This window comes from Henckelia pumila, chromosome 4 (assembly GCF_033568475.1).
Source record: "Henckelia pumila isolate YLH828 chromosome 4, ASM3356847v2, whole genome shotgun sequence".
Lineage (NCBI taxonomy): Eukaryota > Viridiplantae > Streptophyta > Magnoliopsida > Lamiales > Gesneriaceae > Henckelia > Henckelia pumila.
This window is the reverse complement of record NC_133123.1, coordinates 3329919-3352559: the sequence shown is the minus strand read 5'-3', so window position 1 is coordinate 3352559 and position 22641 is coordinate 3329919. Positions and strand designations below refer to the sequence as shown.

At 29.0% G+C, this 22641-nt stretch overlaps 1 long non-coding RNA gene across 1 annotated transcript; it reads left to right on the top strand.

The window, feature by feature from the left end:
- Positions 1-3152: 3152 nt before the first annotated feature.
- LOC140894489 (uncharacterized) lies at positions 3153-4063 on the top strand. Its single transcript, XR_012153842.1, has 3 exons — positions 3153-3551; positions 3677-3758; positions 3849-4063. It is a non-coding gene; the product is annotated as an uncharacterized lncRNA (long non-coding RNA).
- The last annotated feature ends 18578 nt before the right edge of the window (positions 4064-22641 follow it).

Sequence of the window (22641 nt, the reverse complement as noted above, 5' to 3'; positions counted from 1 at the left end):
ATTTCTCAGTTTTTATTTCTCATAAAATTTCGAAATTTTACAAAAACTACCTAAGCTCGCTCCTATATCTTCAAATCTATTTTACAAGCTTATAATTTGTAAGAAATTATTTTAAAAATAAGTTGTTAAAATGTTTGGATAAACTTATTTTAAATAACTTGAAAATGTTGATATGTTTGATATTATAAAATCTTTTTATTGTCAAAATTAATATAAAAAAGTATAATTCTATGAAAATAATGTTTGTTATATATATATATATATATGTATATATACACACACACAAAAATAATTAGAATAAAACAATATTAAAAAATAAAACTATTTTCATATTTTTAATACAGAAAATTTTTTGTGATTTGGAATTTTTTTAAATAATATTTAATATTCTATATGTGGAAGATATGATGGAGATTTATGAAAATATTCATTGATATTTTAGAAATATAGAATGTTAAAATAAATTTTTTTTTCAAATAAGTAAGCTCATCCTTAATTTTTTTTAAAATAATGTTTAATAAAACTCTCAAACAGCTTATTTTGACAACTTATAAGCTATTTGAAAAAGTTTTTATCAAACAAAATTTAAAAACTTATAAGCTCCATTGAAAGCTTATAAACTCAGTCAAACGCTCTCTAAGTTATTTGACCGCTTATAAATTATTTTTAAAAATGTTAAGTGATCATAATTTTTGAAAAACGTCTTATTTTAAAATATTACTTCTCCAAAATATCCTCTATATTTTCACAAGTCTCAATTATGTCATTAACTCATTAAATATTAATATATTTTTTAAAAAAGAAATTTCAAATAATATCAATTTTTTCTAAATTAAAATATGATATAGTTTTGTTCTTTTTTAATATAGGTTTTACATTTATGATTAAATTTTAAAAAATTTTAAATAACCTTCATGGTATCATTTTTTTTTTTTTGTAATTCTGACAATAAAAAGATTTTATAATGTAAAACATATCAATATCTTTAATTTGTTTAAAATAAGTTTATTTAAACATTTCAACAACTTATTTTTAAAATTATGTTGTCACGGCTTAAAAGCTTATGAACCAGCTTATAAGCTAGTGTAGATAAGCTATTTTTAATAAATTAGTCAAACACCCTATAAGAATACTAATAATCATACCAATATCATGTTTACTTACTTTTTTGTTGAGCTCGTATTAACTCATAAAACATATTTACTTTAAATTTTAAATATTGACGATTTATCACCCAAAAAATAATATCTTTACTGTTTAATAATAAGTGAACCATTTATAAAGACTACGTACTTTGGTCTTAAATGTATATATCCTAACTAGCCCTCAAATTTATTCATTGTTGAATTTAACGGTGTTACGCCTTAAACGCATACAAATCTTTAGTTATGAGATTAATGTTTCTAATGCATTAACAAGTATCATAATATTATGTTTTGATGATTACAAAATTCGGTTAATTCTTACTAACTGTTTAAAGTGAGATTTTGCAGATTAGATATTTATTGATAATTAAATTATTGGAAGCTGTTTTGAAGTTTTATATGTATTTATGAAGTCTCGTATTGCTCCTATAATTGATGCAATGTTCTGTGGTTGGTACAGAACACTTTGACAATGGATATAAGGACAAGAAGAAGCAAAAGTATTGAACAGCAAAGTCCGAAAATTACTGGGCATTTTTTATACGTCTAAATTAGATCCCCACCAGTCATAATCAAGCTCAGGATGTTTTTAACCTTCTGACAATATTTCAGATTGATCCAACGGCTAGATTGTGATTTATGATTTTTTTTCAAGTATGCCGCGCAATACCTACTTCTGCAAGGAGCGAAAATATGAAGAATCAACTTCAGAAAATAACTAGTAATGTTTGAAACATCGAAATCCAATCTCCACAAATCTAAATCAAGATTAAGATGTTATAAAACTTCGGTCCAAATTTCAGCTCAATCCAATGGTTAGATAGCGAGATATGATTTTTTCAAAAGTGTCGCGCAGAACAAGAAGATAAAATATGATGAAGCGAATTCCGAAAATTACTGGACGTGTTTGAGTCCTTCAATGGATAGATTGTGAGATATGATTTTTCCAAATATTCCGCGCAGTTTAGTTTGGAAGCAGACCAAAAGCAACTCAAGCGACGCCGAACACTTTTTTGTCTTCCCGACACACGCTCCATGCGCCGAAAGGAGCTTCAGATCCCAGTCAAGTTTGCAAACTATAAATAGAGCCTTTCCAAGGTCATTTGATGCAATCCCAACTCATTTCTTCTCTCCTTTGCAAGCAATCTTCTCTCTATCAAAGTGTTCAATGTTTGTGCGATATATTAAAAAATAGAGAGTTGTTTGTAAAAATAGTTTGTGAGTTGGTTGTGCTATTGTTGTAAACACTTGAATGTGAAGCCAAGTGTGTTGTGCGATTGTTGTGGCTATCCTTGAAGCCCTTAACGCCAAGTGTGTTGAGTTGTATCGGCTATCCTTGGAGCCATCAAGGCCAAGAGATGCGGTGATCGTATTGTTATTCGAAGCTTTCGAAGTGCTAGTGGATCTTTGGTTAATCGATCTTAACCAAGAAGAGGAGACGTAGACGATTTATCGTCGAACTTTCATAAACATATCCTATCTCATTTATCAATTTATTTATTTTATGCATTTATTTACCGTATTTATTTTTTATTGTTTTAAGTCTTCCGTTTGCGTATTTGCATAATCGCTTTAAATTGCTAAATTTGTCAATAAAACCTAAATCCCCCCATTAGGTTCAAACAAGTGGTATGAGATCCACCTTTTTCAAAATATTTTAAAAAAGACTCTACGGCAAATCTAGCAAGCGATTATGCTCAAGGGCAATCAACCAATTTTTATCCATTTATAAGTATATATATATATATATTCATTTTTATCCAAAATAAGCCATTTTATTGACTTTTAAGGACTTTTAAAAATCCCTTAATATTATATTTCGGGATTTTCATTATGTTATCATATTTATATTTTTAATTATGAGTTTTAAATGTATTTTTATGGTATAATGATTTAGTTAGCTTAATTTATGTAATTAAACTTAATTATCTCCTAAAATTAAACCTAAAAATTTACCCTATCCCACGCCCAACCCCATTGAGCCGCCTCCATCATCCTTTCTTCATCTTCTTCAGCAAAAAACCAGCCCCATAGCCAAAATTTTTGTGAGTTTTAAGCAAGTTTCGAAGATCCGTTCGTCCCGGAGCACTGCCCGCGCGTTATAGGCGTTTATTTCGTAAATCTTCAACAAATGCATGTTAAATTCTCTCTTTTAACACCATATAAGCTACTTAAACCATTCTATGGTAGATCCATCATGTTTTGCATTGATATTATTGTGTTCATGCGGGATCTTGAATTTTATGTATGAATAACTCGTGAATATGGCTTCTTTTCATCTTATTCTCACGTTTTCTTGCATGGGAATGATTATGGTTGTTGGTCCATGGTTGGAGACGTGGGTGAGGGTCCATAGAGTCTGGTACTATTGGCATTCACTATGGACATGTCTTGATTCATTTCAGGGTATATATCTTTTGTGATACTACTATCAATTAGTTCATACTACATATTTCAAAATCGAAAATTATTTAAATCTTGATTGCTTAATATGTAACAAAATAGATGAAGATGAATTGATCACTGTGCAGGGGCATGCTGAGAGACTGAAGCAATGGATTTCAATGGGAGTTGTTTTACTAGCATTAGCCTGTATTCTACATTTCACAAATGGTAAAAAAATGTAGCATATTTTGCAATTTTCAGCCGATTACATGATCACATTCAAGAATTGAATAAAGTTTTTCATTATTTTGCTTTCAGCTATTCCTATCAACAAGCAGCTCTATAGTTTCAGCTATGATTGTTGGCTTGAGTGGTTCGAACCAGGAATGGGCAAGCAGGGGCAGAGCTAGGATCTTGGTTCAGTGTAGGCGACAATATAATATAATAAATAAAATAAAAAAAATCAATGGTTAATCGAATATCAGAATAATGTGTCATAAGCTTTGAATATAAGAATATAAGATACACGTGACCAAAAGCACCAGTTAGTTTTTGTGATAACACTGAAAAATGACGAAGAACAACACATTCAAAACCCACAACCAAAATAAACTTTGAAAAAATTTTATATACTCTACATTCTAAAAAAAAAAACATGAATTGATTATCGGTCACCATAAGGGCACAAAATTTAAAAAATAATTGAACGGTCGATGAATATTGAAAAAAAAAATGAACCTAAAATTTGGTGAAATTGAGTTTTGTAGAGAATATAGATGGTCAAAAAATATGTTTGCCAATTGGAATGTGTCAATCATATAGACCTGTATATTTTGAAAATAATAACATATAAAAATTTTAAAATTTGAACCTAAACATGGGTGTAAAAATTATAAAAAAATTCTTATATTTTTTAGTCCAATTTAATAAACTAGGGCAATAATAATAATAAGTAAAATTTAAAAAAATTATAAATAAATAAATATATATATATGCGTATGTATATATATATATATATATTGGGCCCAGTGTGGGCAAAAGCCCACACTAGGCATGAGCTACCTCCGCCCTTGTGGGCAAGACCGAGGCGACACCAGCTGGGGTCATTGTTGCACAGATCTAGGGTTATAGGGAAGAGGGCTCGGTTTGGGTTAGCCTGGCCGTGCACCTTCAGGGTTTTGGCTTGGTTAGGACCGCCCAGACGTGGGCTACGTCTGGGGGGTGGTGCTCCGGCCAGGGGAGGCCGGAGCCGGCCGATAGCAGGCCATGAAGGCTTGCTGCTCACGGCCGCGGGTGAGGGAAGGAGAGGGGGTCGGGTTTTAGGGTTAGGTGGGCCGGGCTGGGTCTTGGGGGTCCGGGTTGTGTCAGTCGGGTTATGGGTTAAGTTAGTTTGGTTCAAGTCCGGGTTATGTTAGTCGGGCTCGGGTATTTTTAATTTTAAATGATTATTAAGATTAAGTAATCTTTTTGGGATAAATTAAATGTTTAAAAATTATTTGGGCTTTTAAATATTTTAATTAAACCTTAATATATTTAATTAAGTAAGCACAATAATTTTCATGGGTTTGGGAGCTCATGAGAATTATTGGGTCATTCTGTGAAATTTTGGGTCTGTCAGTTATTAATGTTGGACTTAGTTAAGTTATTGGACTTAAATATTTTATTTGGGTCCAATTATATTTAAGTATTTTATTTGGGCCCATTTATGTCAGTTATTTTAAAATTTATAATGAACGTCGAGTTTTTTTAATATATAAATATTTTGTTCGAAACATACATTTGATGTTTAATTAGTTGAATATAACATATACTGTAATTTGTCTTTTCTATTTAAATCTTGTGTCTAGCTTGTAGGCGCCCCTCATAACCGAAATCCTGGATCCGCCCCTGGGTTAAATCAAGAAAAATCTCGATATTATGATGTTAAAAAAAGTTGGCAATACGACATTATAAAGATAAAATTACGTTAGCAACAGTTTTTTACAACACAATCTTTTTTTGATTATGAGTAACAAAGTTGGCATTACTATGTTAATAGAGTTTTAAATGTCCATCCCTTTACTTGAACTTACTACGCGTTAATCACTTCCAAAATATCCCAAAAATAAAATGACGTGATTCATTCCAGATAGCTTAATCAACCGGTTAATTATTTTTCAAGTACAAGTGCACACCAAAAATTTTGAACTGTGTACTAACATATGTACAGTAAGGATTTTGTCTATTAATTAAAATTAATAGAAATTGATTTGGTCAGATTAAGAAAGAATTCATAATTTGTGTGACATTTTTTTTTTCTGGTGATGCCAATCAAAATTCTTGAATGTTTTGGTATTACTTTATTTTTCAAACGCAAGTAAAATTTGGCCAACGTGTAATTCGATTAACAACTGAATTGAATTTTTATTTTTATGTCCTTGCCTTTTTGTTTAATTCGAGTAATATGCGATATTTTAGAAAATCAAATTAAACAAAATTTTAATTCAAATTTAAGACCATAAAAAATTGAAATTATTGATGGGATCTGGCTTTCTAATTTTATGTGCATATATACAGTGAAATCATTATATACCAAATATAACACAAATATCATCATACACTAAACATAACATTCAATTTAATTCTCATATGATTTTGAGATATTTAAGTAACAACAAATTCGCCGAACATGGCTAGATTTGATTTATTTCATGGACAACTTCCAAAAGATCATATGATTTTGAGTTGTTCAAGTAACAAGAACATGATTAAACATGACAGAAACTTGATTACCTTACAAGACGACGCATGTCTTATAATGTATCACAAATTTTTCCACGATATTATTAAGAGATTTTATCTATTAATTCAAATTCAAAACAAATCCTATAAAAGTTTGTAATGCAGTAAGGAAACAAGTAACGAGAGTCTCCCCTCCAAGATTCGGAAAATGCCTACAGCACCGCCAATAGATAAGCCCAATAATATTAATGGCTACAAGAACAAACACCGCCAAACAAATAAAAAGCTTTTTAATACACATCTCTTTTCGAAATGTTATTTTCTTTTTTCCTCTTATTTTCTCTCTTTTGTTTTCATTCTTCTCTCTCACATCCTATTTTGTTTTCTTATTTTCATTATCTTTTTTAATGTCACCAAATATCTAAATTATTATTATTATTTAACTAATAATAAATTATTTATTTATTTAAAATTTATTCTCTGAAATTATGTAAAACAAAATGACATTACAATAACAAATAAAAAAAATAACAAATTAATCAAAAAAACAATTTCAAATATCTAAAATATTTATATATTTATTGATATCCTTAAAATTTATGTTCTAAATTATACACTGTTTCATATATAATCATTTTTCAGATTTTTTTTTCCAAAATATATATACTTGTACGATAATTAATAATATTTTTTTTGGTTTTTTTCATTAATATGCAAAAAATAATTGATTAGAATTTTCATTAAATATATAGATTACTTTCAATAATTTTTTACGTCATATAAGTATTCATTAAATTAAACTTGAAAAGTTATTTATCAATTGACATTCCAAAAACATTTGTTGATATGTGTGAAAAAGATGTAAATATATATATATATATATATATATATATATATATATATATATATATATATTTGAAGATAGACATATATATATTTTTAAAGTAATAAAATAACATATTTGAAATACATAAAAGATGATGAGCAAATTAAATGGAGGATAATTTTTTCTTGGATGCATTGATGATATGTATTGAAAGAAAAATTGATAAAAATTGTATTGATGTTATCATCGAAACTTTAAAAATTCTAATGAACGTCGAGTTTCTTTCATATATAAATATTTTGTTCGAAACATACATTTGATGTTTAATTAGTTGAATATAACCGATACTGTAATTTGTCCTTTCTATTTAAATCTTGTGTCTAGTTTGTAGGCGACCCCCCCCATAACTGAAATCCTGGATCCGCCCCTGGATTAAATCAAGAAAAATCTCGATATTATGATGTTAAAAAAAGTTGGCAATACGGCATTATAAAGATAAAATTGTGTTAGCAACAGTTTATTACAACTCAATTTTTTTTGATTATGAGTAAGAAAGTTGGCATTACTATGTTAATAGAGTTTTAAACGTCCATTCCCTTACTTGAACTTACTACGCGTTAATCACTTCCAAAATATCCCAGAAATAAAAAGACGTGATTCATTCCAGATAGCTTAATCAACCGGTTAATTATTTTTCAAGTACAAGAACACACCAAAAATTTTGAACTGTGCACTAAAATATGTACAGTGAGGATTTTGTTTATTAATTAAAATTAATAGATTGATTTGGTCATATTAAGGAAAAATTCTGAATTTGTGTGACATTTTTCTCTAGTGATGCCAATCAAAATTCTTGAATGTTTTGGTACTATTTTATTCTTCAAACGCAAGTAAAATTTGGCCAACGTGTAATTCGATTCACAACTGAATTGAATTTTTATTTTTATTTCCTTGTCTTTGTTTAATTCGAGTGATATGCGATATTTTAGAAAATCAAATTAAACAAAATTTTAATTAAAAGTTAAGACCATAAAAAATCGAAAATATTGATGGCCGGGTTTTCTAATTTTACGTACATATATACAGAGAAATCATTATATACAAAATATAACACAAATATCATCATACACTAAACATAACATTCAATTTAATTCTCATATGATTTTGAGATACTTAGGTAACAACAAATTCGTCGAACATGGCTAGATTTAATTTATTTCATGGACAACTTCCAAAAGATCATATGATTTTGAGTTGTTCAAGTAACAAGAACTTGGTTAAACATGACAGAAACTTGATTAACTTACAAGACGACGCACGTCTTATAATGTATCACAAAATTTTATTATTAAGAGATTTTGTCTATTAATTCAAATTCAAAACAAATCCTATAAAAGTTTGTAATGCAGTAAGGAAACAAGTAACGAGAGTCTCCCCTCCAAGATTCGGAAAATGTCTGCGGCACCGCCAATAGATAAGCCCAATAATATTAATGGCTACAAACACAAACACCGCCAAACAAATAAAAAATTTTTTAATACACATCTCTTCTCTATTTTATTTTTTCCTCTTATTATCTCTCTTTTCTTTTATTTCTTCTCTCTCACATCCTATTTTGTTTTCTTATTTTCATTATATTTTTTAATGTCACCAAATATCTAAATTATTAGTATTATTTAACTAATAATAAATTATTTATTTATTTAAAATTTTAAAATATATTCTCTGAAATTTTGTAAAACAAAATGACATTACAATAACAAATAAAATAAAAAAATATAACATATTAATTGAAAAAATAATTTCAAATATCTAAAATATTTATATATTTATTGATATCTTTATAATTTATGTTCTAAAATTATACTCTGCGTCATATATAATCATTTTTCAGATTTTTTTCCGCAAATATATATACTTGTATGATAATTAATAATATTTTTTCGGTTTTTTTCATTAATATGCTCATATAATTAATTAGGCTTTTCATTAAATATATAGATTACTTTCAATAATTTTTTACTTCATATAAGTATTCATTAAATTAAACTTGAAAAGTTATTTATCAGTTGACATTCCAAAAATATTTTTTGTTTTGTGAAAAAGATGTAAATTTATATATATATATATATATATGAGACGAATTGAGTATAAAATAAAATGATATATATATATATATATATATATATATATTTGAAGATAGACATATATATATTTTTAAAGTAATAAAATAACATATTTGAAATACATAAAAGATCATGAGCAAATTAAATGGAGGATAATTTTCTCTTGGATGCATTGATGATATGTATTGAAAGAGAAATGGATAAAAAAATTTGTATTGATGTTATCATCGAAACTTTAAAAATTCTAATGAACGTTGAGTTTCTTTAATGTATAAATATTTTGTTCGAAACATACATTTGATGTTTAATTAGTTGAATATAACCGATACCGTAATTTGTCTTTCTATTTAAATCTTGTGTTTAGCTTGTAGGCGGCCCCCCCATAACCGAAATCCTGGATCCGCCCCTGGATTAAATCAAGAAAAATCTTGATATTATGATGTTAAAAAAAGTTGGCAATACGGAATTATAAAGATAAAATTGCGTTAGCAACAGTTTTTTACAACTCAATCTTTTTTTTTATTATGAGTAACAAAGTTGGCATTACTATGTTAATAGAGTTTTAAATGTTCATCCCTTTACTTGAACTTACTATGCGTTAATCACTTCCAAAATATCCCAAAAATAACATGATGTGATTCATTTCAGATAGCTTAATCAACCGGTTAATTATTTTTCAAGTACAAGTGTACACCAAAAATTTTGAACTGTGTACTAACATATGTACAGTAAGGATTTTATCTATTAATTAAAATTAATAGAAATTGATTTGGTCAGATTAAGAAAAATTCAGAATTTGTGTGACATTTTTTTCTGGTGATGCCAATCAAAATTCTTGAATGTTTTGTTATTACTTTATTCTTCAAACGCAAGTAAAATTTGGCCAACGTGTAATTCGATTCACAACTAAATTGAATTTTTATTTTTATGTCCTTGCCTTTTGTTTAATTCGAGTGATATGCGAAATTTTAGAAAATCAAATTAAACAAAAATTTAATTAAAATTTAAGACCATAAAAAATCGAAAATATTGATGGTCGGGCTTTCTAATTTTATGTGCATATATACAGAGAAATCATTATATACCAAATATAACACAAATATCATTATACACTAAACATAACATTAAATTTAATTCTCATATGATTTTTAGATACTTAAGTAACAACAAATTCGTCGAACATGGCTAGATTTGATTTATTTCATGGACAACTTCTACATATGATTTTGAGTTGTTCAAGTAACAAGAACATGGTTAAACATGACAGAAATTTGATTACCTTACAAGACGACTTCTTATAATGTATCACAAATTTTTCCACGATATTATTAAGAGATTTTGTCTATTAATTCAAATTCAAAACAAATCCTATAAAAGTTTGTAATGCAGTAAGGAAACAAGTAACGAGAGTCTCCCCTCCAAGATTCGAAAAATGCCTGCGGCACCGGCAATAGATAAGCCCAATAATATTAATGGCTACAAACACAAACACCGTCAAACATATAAAAAGTTTTTTAATACACATCTCTTCTCGAAATTTTATTTTATTTTTTTCCTCTTATTATCTCTCTTTTGTTTTCTTTCTTCTCTCTCACATCCTATTTTGTTTTCTTATTTTCATTATCTTTTCTAATGTTACCAAATATCTAAATTATTATTATTATTTAACTAATAATAAATTATTTATTTATTTAAAATTTTAAAATTCATTCTCTGAAATTTTGTAAAACAAAATGACATTACAATAACAAATAAAATAAAAAATAGATACCATATTAATCGAAAAAACAATTTCAAATATTTAAAATATTTATATATTTATTGAAATCTTTAAAATTTATGTTCTAAAATTATATTTTGTGTCATATATAATCATTTTTCAGATTTTTTTCCCAAAATATATATACTTGTACGATAATTATAATACTTTTTCGGTTTTTTTTATTAATATGCTCACATAATTAATTAGGATTTTCATTAAATATATAGATTACTTTCAATAATTTTTTACGTCATATAAGTATTCGTTAAATTAAACTTGAAAAGTTATTTATCAATTGACATTCCAAAAACATTTGTTGATATGCGTGAAAAAGATGTAAGTATATATAAATATATGAGACAAATAGAGTATAAAATAAAATGATATATATATATATATATATATATATATATATATTTGAAGATAGACATATATATATTTTTAAAGTAATAAAATAACATATTTGAAATACATAAAAGATCATGAGCAAATTAAAAGGAGGATAATTTTTATTGGATGCATTGATGATATGCATTGAAAGAGAAATGGATAAAAAAATTTGTATTGATATTATCATCAAAACTTTAAAAATTCCAATGAACGTCGAGTTTCTTTAATATATAAATATTTTGTTCGAAACATACATTTGATGCTTAATTAGCTGAATATAATTGTTTTTTCTATTTAAATTATATCTTGTGTCTAGCTTGTTGGCAGCCCCCCATAACCGAAATCCTGGATCCGCCCCTGGATTAAATCATGAAAAATCTCGATATTATGATGTTAAATAAAGTTGGCAATACGACATTATAAAGATAAAATTGCATTAGCAATAGTTTTTTACAACTCAATCTTTTTTTGATTATGAGTAAGAAAGTTGGCATTACTATATATGTTAATAGAGTTTTAAATGTCCATCCCTTTACTTGAACTTACTACGCGTTAATCACTTCCAAAATATCCCAAAAATAAAATGACGTACTGATTCATTCCAGATAGCTTAATCAACCGGTTAATTTTTTTTCAAGTACAAGTGCACACCAAAAATTTTGAACTGTGTACTAATATATGTACAGTAAGGATTTTGTCTATTAATTAAAATTAATAGAAATTGACTTGGTCAGATTAAGAAGAATTCTGAATTTGTGTGACATTTTTTTTCTGGTGATGCCAATCAAAATTCTTGAATGTTTTGTTATTACTTTATTCTTCAAACGCAAGTAAAATTTGGCCAACGTGTAATTCGATTCACAACTAAATTGAATTTTTATTTTTATGTCCTTTCCTTTTGTTTAATTCGAGTGATATGTGAAATTTTAGAAAATCAAATTAAACAAAATTTTAATTAAAAGTTAAGACCATAAAAAATCAAAAATATTGATGGTCGGGCTTTCTAATTTTATGTGCATATATACAGAGAAATCATTATATACCAAATATAACACAAATATCATCATACACTAAACATAACATTCAATTTAATTCTCATATGATTTTGAGATACTTAAGTAACAACAAATTCGTCGAACATGGCTAGATTTGATTTATTTCATTGACAAATTCCAAAAGATCATATGATTTTGAGTTGTTCAAGTAACAAGAACATGGTTAAACATGACAGAAACTTGATTACCTTACAAGACGACGCACGTCTTACAATGTATCATAAATTTTTTCAGGATATTATTAAGAGATTTTGTCTATTAATTCAAATTCAAAACAAATCCTATAAAGTTTGTAATGCAGTAAGGAAACAAGTAACGAGAGTCTCCTTCCAAGATTCGGAAAATGCCCGCGGCACCGCCAATAGATAAGCCCAATAATATTAATGGCTACAAGAACAAACACCGCCAAACAAATAAAAAGCTTTTTTTTCCAAATGGATGTATTAATTCCCGCGACTCACCCTCGTCGGAGTAATCACATGCAGAGTGTCATTAGCTTAGATGTCACAGCTGAAATCCAGTTTCTTGAAAGAAATCATTCCAGCCCCACCGAAGTCACAGGTGTCTTCAACTCTTTGAATTAAACATGCAATCAAAATCGTAACTGGAAGCATAGACATGAGGAAGAGAATAAAGAGAAGCTATTTTCAAATGGTGAGCAGGCAAGTGAAAATATATATATAGGCAAGACAAACACGGTTTGCCACGTTTAACAGAAAGAAAATGGACAAAGGGTGGAAAAAGAGGCAGTCAAAAATCCAGGAGTGGAAGAGGGCTTATCAAGCCATGGGCGGACCAAAGGAACGGAGCCCAGTCCAACCCCTTCCTTTATACAATAGTTTATAAATTTCAGCCCACTGTCCTTTAGTTTTCTAATCTAAGCCCACTCAAAAATTTTAAAAATTCAATTTGGTTCTAATTATTGTGAAAAAGTAAAAATATATGATAAAAAGTAAAAACTTCAAAATTTAAAATATATCAAACTCTACACTTTATAATATTTTTCTCTCAACTCAATTTTATTTTTCATCACAAATGAAGACCTATTTATAGATCCACATTTGAGATTAGTCCAAAAATTAATATATCATCATCTACATCATCACACACTAATTTTCAACATTTTACAACTCAATATTCAATATTCAATATTCAACAATAATAAAATAATATATTTTCAACACTCCCCCTTGTGATTATGATCGTCATATGATGATTGTCTTTATTACATGTTTTATGCTGCCTCGTTAAAAACCTTACTAGAAAAAACCCAGTGGGATAAAAACCATAGCAAGAAAAAAAGAGTGCAGCCACGTAAACTCCTCCTCATGTTAACATGAGTGATTCTTCACATATTCCGCAGATTGCGCATCCCAATGTTGTATATATGTTTTTTGAATATCGTCGTGGGAAGTGCTTTTGTGAAGAGATCTGATGAGTTTCACTTGATTGAATATAACATATATCAATATATTTATTCTTCTCAAGCTCTTGAGTGTAGGCAAAGAACTTTGGGGGTATATGTTTGGTTCTGTCACTTTTGATGTTTTTTTCTTTTATTTGAGCAATACATGCATCATTATCTTCATACAGCGTCACATGCTTCTTGTCTACTGATAATCCACAAGAAATTTGGATATGTTGTGTCATTGATTTTAGCCAAACACATTCACGGCTTGCTTCATATAGCGCAATAATCTCAACGTGATTTGATGAAGTTGTTACGAGTGTTTGTTTCTGTGAACGCCAAGAAATTGCGGTGCCTCCATGAGTAAATACATATCCGGTTTGGGAACCTGCCTTATGTAGATCAGATAAATATACAGTATCAGCATAACCAATGATACTTTGATTGGTGTCTTTTGAGAACAAAAGTCCCAAATCTGTCGTTTCTCGTAGATAGCGGAATATATGTTTATTTCCTTTCCAGTGCCTCTTTGTTGGATATGAACTGAATCTTGCCAATAAATTTACAGCAAAAGATATATCAGGTCTAGTGCAATTTTCAAGATACGTAAGGGCACAAATAGCACTTAGATATGGTACTTTTGGACCAAGAATAACTTCATCATCTTCACATGGACGGAATGGATCATTTTCTATGTTTAATGATCTTACAACCATTGGAGTACTTAATGGATTTGATTTATCCATATTAAAACGTTTAAGGATCTTTTCTGTATAATTTGCCTGGTGAACAAAAATTTCACATTCTTTTTGTTCGATTTGCAAACCCAGACATTACTTGGTTTTTCCAAGATCCTTCATTTCGAATTCTTCCTTCAAGTACATCATAACTTCTTGAATTTTTTTATTCGTTCCAATAATGTTTAAATCATCAACATATACAACAATAATTACATATCCGGATGTTGTTTTCTTGATGAAAACATAAGGGCATATTGGATCATTTACATATTCCTTTTTCATCAAGTGCTCACTTACCCGATTATACCACATTCGGCCGGATTGCTTCAACCCATATAATGATCTTTGCAATTTTACGGAATAAAATTCTCTGAGTTTTGAACTTTGTGTTGTAGGCATCTTAAATCCTTCAGGGATTTTCATGTATATATCACTATCAAGTGATCCGTATAAGTTAGCTGTAACAACATCCATAAGACATATTTCCAAATTTTCAGACACTGCCAAACTAATCAAATATCGAAACGTAATTGCATCCATAACAGGAGAATACGTTTCTTCATAATCAATTTCAGGCCTTTGAGAAAAACCTTGTGCAACAAGTCTAGCTTTATATCTTATTATTTCATTTTTCTCATTTCGCTTTCGAATAAAAACTCATTTGTATCCAACAGGTTTTACACCTTCAGGTGTGAGGACTATAGGTCCAAAAACATTGCGTTTATTTAGCGAATCCAATTCAACCTGAATGACATCTTTCCATTTTGCCCAATCATGACGAGTTTTACATTCACCAAAAGATTTTGGTTCATGATCTTCATTTTTATTTATGATGTTGCATGCCACATTATAAGAAAATATCTCATCAATATCTTCTATATCTTTTCGATTCCATATTTTTCCAGTATTAATATAATTGATAGAGATTTCACGATTCTCGTCAGTTTTCGGTTCTGAAAGAACATTTTCATCATCAGGTGTTTCTTCTGGAACACCATTTTCTATTTTATGATCATCGTGTTTCTCTATGCCTTTTTTTTTTCGAGGATTTTTATCCTTGGAACCGACTGGTCTTCCACGCTTCAAGCGTTTTAAGACATCATGAGTGTCTTCAATTTGTTTCTTTGGAATTTCAATTCAAGCAGGGGCATTTACAGCATGTATATATGATTTTGTGACCCCTTTTGTATCTGTAAATGCATCTGGCATTTGATTTGCAATTCTTTGCAAGTGCACAATTTGTTGTACATCTTTCTCACATTGTTTGGTCCTTGGATCCAAATATAACAATGATGGTACATACCATGTGATTTCTTTTTCGATGTGTTTCTTTTCTCCCCCTAACATTGGGAAGATTTCTTCATTAAAATGACAATCAGCAAAGCGTGCTGTAAACACATCGCATGTCTGAGGCTCAAGATATCGAATGATTGATGGGCTATCATAACCGATATAAATATCGATTTTTCTTTGAGGACCCATTTTTGATCGTTGAGGTGGTGCAATAGGCACATACACCATACATCCAAAAATTCTCAGATGAGAAATATTTGGTTCTTTACCAAATGCAAGCTTTAATGAGGAAAATTTATGATATGCACTTGGTCTGATGCGAATTAATGCGGCAGCATGTAAAATTGCTTGTCCCCATATAGAAATAGGGAGTTTTGTTCTTATAATCATTGGTCTAGCAATCAGTTGTAGACGTTTAATCAATGATTCAGCTAATCCATTCTGTGTATGAACATGAGCAACATGATGTTTAACAGTAATTCTCATTGACATACAATAGTCATTGAAAGTTTGGAAAGTAAATTCTCCAGCATTATCAAGTATTATTTTCTTGATTGTATAATCGAAAAATTGATTCCACAATTTTATTATTTGAGCCATTAATCTTGCAAATGCCACATTTCGAGTTGACAATAAGCATACTGCATGTGACCATCTGCTAGAAGCATCGATCAATACCATAAAATATCGAAATGGTCCACATGGTGGATAAATTGGCCCACAAATATCACCTTAAATACGTTCAAGAAATATGGGTGATTATGTTTGGATTTTAGCTGGCGATGGTCTTATAATAAGTTTTTTAAGAGAACATGCTTTACATTGAAACTTATTATTCTGAAAGATCTTTTGGTCTTTCAAAAGATGAACATGTGTATTTACAATAATTCTTCGCATCATTATTGAACCAAGATGTCCCAATCGATCATGTCAATTGGTTAATATTGAAAAACTATTAACCACCATATTTGATTCGATTGACCTTATATGTGTATAATGCAATCCAGTAGGGAGCATTGATAATTTTTCAACCACATATTTTTTTCCTGATTTATATGTGGTAAGACACGTATATTTTTGATTTCCATCAGTTATCATCTCAGTATCATACTCATGAGAATATATGTTATTAAAACTCAACAAATTTTTTTTTGATCCTGGTAAATATAAAGCATCATTTATCAAAAAAATTGTACCATTAGGTAACAAAAAATGTGTTTTTCCACAACCTTCAATCAAGTCTACAGGACCTGATACTGTATTCACCATTGTTTTTGTTGGTTTTAATTCCAAGAAATATCTTTTATCTCGGAGAATGGTATGCGTTGTACCACTATCGGGTATGCAAACTTCCATGGGTTTATCTTTGCTCATAGAATTTTTCATACTTCAAAAAAATGCAATAAAGAAAATCAAGGATAATATATATATGCAAAATATAGCATGTTTCATAAGAATGCATGAAAAATATAGCATGTTACATTTTAGTCCCACCAATATATCAATCAATGTTCTCGAAATCATTTGAAAAAATCGGCAGCATTGAAATAAGTTAAACCACTTAAATTGTTACTGTTTTCAACAAAATTGGTCTCTTTCTTTTCCTTTTATTGATAATTTAAAGAGCTTACATAAGTGCTCAGGGGTACGTGACCAATGTCTTGGAGTGTCACATTTATAACAAGCACTCTCATATCTTTTTGAGTGATTTTTATTTTCATTCATATTTTCATGCTGCCTTTTTGGGTGGTTCGTGACGTTTTTTTGAGATTAGTTATTGAAATAACTATCTCGATAATTTTCATATTCACGGCCGTGACCACGACCGCGATCATTTCTACGTCCACGTTCATGACCACATCCTCGACCTCAACCAAAATCTAGTTTACGCCTTTGATTTTGGTTTTCATTTTTACTTACGACATTTGATTTTGGAAATGCCGTAGATACATTGGGTCGGGATTTATGATTTCTCATTAACAATTCATTGTTCTTTTCTAGTGATATCGAGAGCAACGAATTTAAGCTTTGTCAAATTTGACATGGTGGTACTAGAAAAATAACAATGCATTTTATAAGTTAATTTCCATTAATATGACAATACAAAATAATGGATAAACGACGAGTACAAGTATGTTTAAAAATAGATGAAAAGTGTGCGGTGGATAATCGCCGGTGAGTACAAGACTCGTGAGCATGATGATCATAATCGTTATGAAAAATAGCTTTAGAAATGCCATCATCTTCATCTTCGAAAAAAACTGAGGAGAAAATATTTTTAGAGAAAGAGTGAATTTTGGTGTGATTGAAAATGAGTTTGAGTGAACATATTTATAGGCTAAAAACTAGTCGTTTTGTTACCGTTTGTGACCGTTGGGGGAAAGGAAAAAAAATCGAGTATGTGTTGAATAAAAATTCGTGATAATCATGTGATGCATGTAATGAAAATCATAATTAAATAATTATGTATATCATATCACATTATTATAAGTTCGGTGTCATAGACATCCTTTTATATAATAATATAAGATTATACGAATATGATTAGTATATAATACACAATAATATATATAATTTCACGTTATTATAAGATCAGTGTATAGACAACTTTTTATATAATAACATGAAATTATATATTAATACAGTTAGTATATATACATATATATCATATCACGTTATTATAAGGTCAGTGTCATAGACAACCTTTTATATAATAACATGAAATTATATATTAATATAGTTAATATATATATATATAATAAATATATATCATATCACGTTATTATAAGGTCAGTGTCATAGACAGCCTTTTATATAATAACATGAAATTATATATTAATATAGTTAGTATATTTTTATATATATATAATAAATATATATCATATCACGTTATTATAAGGTCGGTGTCATAGACAACCTTTTATATAATAACATGAAATTATATATTAATATATATACATAAAAATATATAAACAATAAAATAAATATACTTACTTGTTGAATATTTTTTTCTTCTCTTTGTGTTTTGGAGCGTCGAAAATTATAGAGAACCTTCGAGCGATCGTGTTGATAACGTGTTGTGAAAAAGTAAAAATATATGGTAAAAAGTAAAAACTCCAAAACTCAAAATATATCAATCTCTACACTTTATAATATTTTTCTCTCAACTCAATTGTTTTTTTCATCACAAATGAAGACCTATTTATAGATCAATATTCCACATTTGAGATTAGTCCAAAAATTAATATATCATCATCTACATCATCACACACTAATTTTCAATATTTTACAACTCAATATTCAACATTCAATATTCAAAAATAATAAAATAATATATTTTCAACACTAATTTAATTTTGAGAATTAAGAGTGGAAACCAAGCACTATCAACAGTAAAATAAATAAATAAATTATTTGTTCCATGTTAGTGGTTAGTCTATGGGATATAGTACTCAATATTTAATTAAACATAAAACTTGTAAAAATATGATTAGTCATTTGTTTAATTATTTTTTAAAAAATGGGATTATTGAATATTGATTTCATGATTTGTGTTCCCGTGATGACGTTGTCTTCCGTTGCCTTGATGTTTTTTTCAATTGTTTTTTAAATCTATTTAATTTATTTAATTTTTTTAGTTGATTTTGATAATGGATTTTTATTCATATTGAGACAATGAGATTAGTTTATGGAATGTTGTTATGCGTATGATTTATAATTAAAATATTAAAATTTCACTTTTGATTCTTGTGGATTAGTATATGTCAATTAAGATGATTATTTTGTTAAAATTTCAGTTTTGATATAGCTATATTAACTAGTAGAATTTCCTTCATTTACTTCATTTATTAACTCAAGTCATAGATAGATAATTATCAAAGTAGTGTCGTATGAAATAATAAGATATTGTTTTACTTCGCACTATAACCGAAGTCGTATCCCTAATATTACCGAAGTCTTTGGTCGGTTCATGGAACCAAAACCGGTTCAAGATTGAGCCGATGCCAAAGTAAAAACATATTTTTTGCTTGGGCAATTTTATTAATTAATGAAGTAAAAGAAATTCGTTTACTTTGTTAATTTCATAAATTCCGGAAGTAAAAAGAGATGATTGTACTTCGTTGGAAATTGTCGAAGTAAAAGAAATGCTTATACTATCGACAATGTCACTAATCGACGAAGCAAAAAAATATCTTGTATTTCGAAACTTTCACTAATTGACGAAATATAAGACATTTATTTGCTTCGTTGATCGATATATGGCTACAACATTTACATGGACTGATGAAGTAAATGCTTATTCATAACTACAAATTTATGGTGAAGTAAATAATTTATTTAACTTCATTATTTAATTGTAGTGATTAAAATTTAGATACAATAATACCACAAAATAAATATATTTTTGAACTTAAAATAGACTAATAAAATTAATAAATTATTCATCTCAAAACGACGAACATCTATATATCGAAAAGTATATCTACCAAAATAACCCAAAAAATCCACAAGTATTTTCACAAAACTAAAAGTGTATCCAATGAGACAGAACAAAGTATTATCACAACGTACATGACACGTTTAGGCACCTATATAGGAGTAGACAATTCACTCTATTCCCTTCTAACTTTGTCAAATTGATCTTGGTTGTAATGTTCTCGATAAATCCTGCAAACTGAAATGTAAAAAAAAAAGTTTAACGTCAATAGGAATGTCATCATCTTCAGGAAACAAGGAACATATATTGTTTTCACTTGAAATTAAATACATGTATGACATTGCAAGCTTGATGCATAAGATGATACATGCTTATAGGGTGGGCTTGCACTATCAAGAATCTATCCAACTATAGCCATTTATCAATAATTTTTCAAAACACATGAAAACAAATTTCAATTTCTCTCTCCAAGCAAACACTGGAAGAGAAACAAGTGATATAGGTCCCCATAAAACAAATTTCAACTTATTCTTGCTCAAAAAATAAGCTTACAAAATCATTTCTGTTGAAAATGGATAGAATCTCGATGTCTACCCCGCTTAATGTTGCCAACATTCCTCGTAGATCCTTCGGCGCAACTTCAGCTATGAACACGCGCGGGTACCTGTGGACCAAAATTTTTGAAAACAATTCAATTCAACAAAGAAAAATGTATATGCAAGTTCATCAATCTATTTACCAAATAAGAGAAGACTCTCGTTCCATATCCAGTTGTTAATCTTCCAATATCCAGTACTCCTGCACAACTTTGGTTTAAGTCTCACTAGTAGAAGATACAGTAAAAATAGTAGTTAACTTAAGTGCTTCAAGCTTCTATCCAACGAAACCTCTAGAAATTGTATGTAAACACTTAAAATACGCTCTTGCAAACACTACCTAATAGGGATGACAATTTCCTCCGAACCCGATGGGGAACCCGATATCCGACTCGAACGGAGGAGGGTATGGAGGAATTTTTTGGACCCGATTAAATAAATGGGTAAATGGGTATGGAGATCTCGTAAATGGGGATGGAGGAGGATATATTGGTATCCTATCCATACCCGACCCGATACCCGATTATATATATATATAGAGTTTTGCTATCCTGCCCACCCACCGTGCCCACCAAATGTGCCCACCATGAGGTGGCACTCAACTATTGGACGCACAATTCATCACATCCAATAGTTGAGTGCCACCTCATGGTGGGCACATTAGGTGGGCATGGTGAGTGGGCAGGATAGCAAAATTGTATATATACATATATATATATATATATACACACACACACACACACACACACATATTAATTTATATTAAATAAATGCTAATTTAATTTTTTTTGTTGAATTATGTTAGTTGGATGAAATATTGAAAATTATTAATATAAAACTAATGCTATTTTTTAGAAGTTTTATTTTTTATATAAGTCTTTGGTTGTAAATTTTCTTCGGTGTTTTATTTTTTTTTATCTTAAAAATTTTGATATAAAAATTTAGTAAATAAGTATAGTTTTATCAAATAACTAAAATTTAAAAAAAATTATTTTTATGGAGTATATACAATAAATGGGTATATGGGTAGGGTATGGATATCCGATCATCCGATGGATATGGGGATGATGATGAAATTAAATATCCGATGGGTATGAGTATGTGTATGGGTATGGGGATGGATTTATTAAATGGATATGAGGATGGAGGCACGATATCCTACCCATACCCGACCCATTGTCATTTCTACTACCTAAGATGCTTGCCCTGAATCAACTCATGATGGTAAATTATAGTAAAAAATACGTGAGCAGAGTAAATCAAAAGCCACTCTGCTGTACAGAATCTGCTTGCTAATAACATTTTTGAGAAAATTTCATATGATCAGTTGGATCGTTATGAATCAACAATGTGTCCTAAATAATAGTGTTGTTTCATCCATTTCACCAAAATTACCTGAATGCGACCTTTATAATCTGTGATTTTACCGCCAGTGATTGCTCAAAAAATAAACTTAGTAATAATTTCTTCAAGACAATGTCAACTTCTTCCCATAAAATTCTATCTTACCCAAGTTCTCACATGGATTATGTTTTTCGAAAGTTAAGCTACCAGGGCATTTGATGGTAATTGTTCAAATTAAGAACAGTGGCATTTTTGTCCTTACAGACACTACATTTAAATAAACAAAAAAAAAATCAAGAATTTGTGAGGGAGTCATTTTTGCAAATGACCCACATTGGCCCACGTTTACGTTTTTAGGGTCGACCAAATCACGTTGCAAGAAAAGTCAAACAATTCACTCTCTCATTTAACA